Source organism: Ylistrum balloti, unplaced genomic scaffold (assembly GCF_031769215.1).
Source record: "Ylistrum balloti isolate Yb309-2 unplaced genomic scaffold, AGI_CSIRO_Ybal_v1 Utg369920, whole genome shotgun sequence".
Lineage (NCBI taxonomy): Eukaryota > Metazoa > Mollusca > Bivalvia > Pectinida > Pectinidae > Ylistrum > Ylistrum balloti.
Window position 1 is genome coordinate 195,811 of NW_026782038.1, and position 3,519 is coordinate 199,329.

Genomic DNA, 3,519 nt, shown 5'->3' on the forward strand with positions numbered 1-3,519 from the left:
TCAAGAGAATCAGTTTAGCTGTTTTGTATTATGTGATAGCTGAAGTTTTCTGTCATCAACACAATGATAGAAGATTTTACTATGATTTAGCAAGTGTTTGAACAGTAAAATATACATTGAACTAGTATAAATGTTCATTCCTTGATAGGAATCAAATTTATATACTGTAGCGGGAACTAAGTTTCACCACAGTCATGAAAGTGTACAGTACTATGGTCACAAAGACGTTTATGTCATGGTTCCGATTTTGATCATCTGCATTTAGTAAGTGAACTGGGTAAATCATAAATGCATAACTTAAACAAATATTCTGAAACCACCAAACCATTTATCATTTTCAACTAACTTTAGGAAATTTGAAATCAATATTTGAAAGCCATGTTAAAAATTTTCAAAAACTTCTCCATTTTCTTTTTTACACCTTGACATTTTTTACTTGCTGACTTACTTACTCCTTGACCTATTTACTCAACGACTTCTGAAAATGAGGGACCATGGCTTTATGATTATGATCAGTGGTAACTCTTTCATGTCTTATGATGCTGTAGGTCTCTGTATAGTGTATCTCCATATACTTGATATCCTCAGACTTCCTGGGATTATAATCTCTTATGATCTCTTTAAAGAAAGGTAGCGTGTCAAACACCTTTGATGATCTCTAAAAAGGAAGGTAGCGTATCAAACACCTTTGATGATCTCTAAAAAGAAAGGTAGCGTTTCAAACACCTTTGACGATCACTTAAAAGAAGGGTCTCATTTCAAACACCTTTGACGATCTCTTTAAAGAAAGGTATCATTTCAAACACCTTTGATGATCTCTTTAAAGAAGGGTATCATTTCAAACACCTTTGACGATCTCTTATAAAAAGGGTAGTGTTTCAAACACCATTGACTCGTGAAGATGCTTCATATTAAGTTTGATTATGGTGTAACAAGTGACATCCGACAAATACAATCCAAGATGTTGTTCTGACCAAACAATGAGAGATTGTGTTACATCAAATTCATTACTAAATATTGCCATTAGGTTTAAATGCAACAGACTGCAGACAGTCATGAAGTCTCTTGAAAAAAAAATCATGGATGTCTTGCAGGAAAAGTATCTTAATAATTAGTAGGGCAATCTCAATGTTATGTAGGTCACAACCGAAATTTAAGTTAAAATTGCAATTTGCCATTTATCTGGTGACCAATTTGGCAATAGACGTGTGTGTTTTGCAATTTGTTGTGAAATCAGATTATGGTTTTGTTAATTATACTATCAACAATACATCTTTGTGTGGAAAATATAACTTGTTCAGGCAACGACAGGAAATTCTATATTTGTGAAAAATTCTCAAACATAACTAATGCATATTCGCCACACTCAGTCTGCAGCTCAAAACATCTAGAATGCAAATTGGTCTTTGAAACAACTTATTTTCATGCCATAAAGTCATTACTGAATAATGATATACGCTGTGGGTTATTGTCAAGATTTCAGGGTATTCTTTGTCACATATTTGTATCTTTGGATTGTCATGCCATAAGTTCAATATCGGGCAGTTCAATTTCAATAAAAGTTAGTGAAGTCAAGATTTGAACATGAACATTCCTTTCCTAAGATTTTTACAAAAGCTTTTTAGACAATTTTTTTCCATCTACTCTTATCTTATTGCTGGCTGTACTACGACTGTGTCGAGTTTGTTACCCTGTGTGTTTGGTTCATTGCCCTGTGAACAGTCAGGGTCATTTCGAGGCCTTGTAGTAGCTGGTGGCTGCCTCACAGAACAACATAGGGGAACCAGGCACATAACATCCAGAGAAACTAGGGGAAATGTGGTGTTCAAGAACACAACCATGACAGCAGAGACCAGTTCATTTCTCAGCTTCCTGAGAAATACAAACAGCGACGGATAAGGAGCATTTCACTACACACCTCAGATCCTAATCAGAGTTTACCTATCATGCCCTATCTGCGCTGAATGATGTAATGCAAAATGAAATAAAAAAACACAACAGTTTTGAAAGGAAAATTTATTGAAATGTGTCAGTACATAATATGAATGTCTTGGTAAAGAGTAGTTGTAAAAGTCCTACATATCTATGAAGTGTTTTTATAAATATTACAATGGGAGACAAAACTTCAATATTTGAACAAACACTATCACTGTTGCATCCCCTGTATACAGTATATATTATGCACTTTGAGATAAACAAACAGATCTACAGCACTATCACAGATAAGAAATACAAATGTACAGTAATTAATAAATTTCAAAATAAATGTATAATTTTCCAAAATTTTAGATTTATTGAAATTAAAGCTATTTTAAGTCACATGATATAAATATAGTAAACATGGTTTTATATTGTTTATTTACGGTAGAAAAATAATAATTTGTGTAAAATCATGTAAATAAAATCATTTCATATCATTTAAGATACAAAAAACGTAGGTAAAGAATAAAGGATATATATCACAAAAACATGTAGAAGGACTTTCATATGACAAAAAAATGTCTATAATAATACTGATGTAAGATCATTTAAATACCTGTACTATGTATCCAACATTGTCCATGGAGGGACCGTAACGTGTATAATGACATCACAAATTAAATTCCAAACATTCTCACCAAGACTTCCTGTACAAGACTAGGTAACACAACAATGCACTAAATGCATAAAACACTTTATATCAAAATAAATTATTACCAATATTTCATCAACACTCCGTGTTTTCTCTACTCATTTAGTCAATTTCGTTACAAATTCCTGGTACATGATCTGACTTGGTCTGACAAATGAAATATGTTAAATTGAAAAAAATATTCACTAAAAAGCTTGTACGTATGTGTTTACCTAATTAACATACAATGTAATGCCTGATTTTCCAGACTCTGGAATAACCTGTCTAAATCAGTTCCTGTCTGATCAGGACCTATACAATACTTTTGCATGGTGTGTATAATAATACCAGGTAATATCTCTCAACCCCTGTTATATCTGGTTTTTAATACCATATCAATATTTCTCAAGAAAATACAATTGCAGTGACAAAGACAAGACTTTAGCTATATTGATCAAAAGTCTCCTACCATTCACAGAACACTTAACACTTCTAACAGGTAAAAACAGGGGAGAAATGATATTCATACATAAATGATAAATCAAGGGTATGAAATAGACCAATCCATCAATTTGCGCTTAACTTTTGGCATTAAACGTAATGTATCAAAACATGTATTGCTGTTTTATAATGGACAAAAACTGTTTATTTCAAAAACTAAGCTAAAGCAATTCAAATCTAATTGGGAATATTTGCTACAACACACCCATCAATAAATTCATTCTTTTTATGTCCAAACACCTAAAATATGCATTGATATTTCTGCATTTTCAGTAAAAAATTATCAATTCCACTACAAGGGACAAACAATCATATTTGTCACTGAAAGGTCAATAAAGATCCCATCACTTTCCTCGGTCATAAGGATTCTTTCTACTGATTGGTGACCCGAGATGCTGATTTGCCAA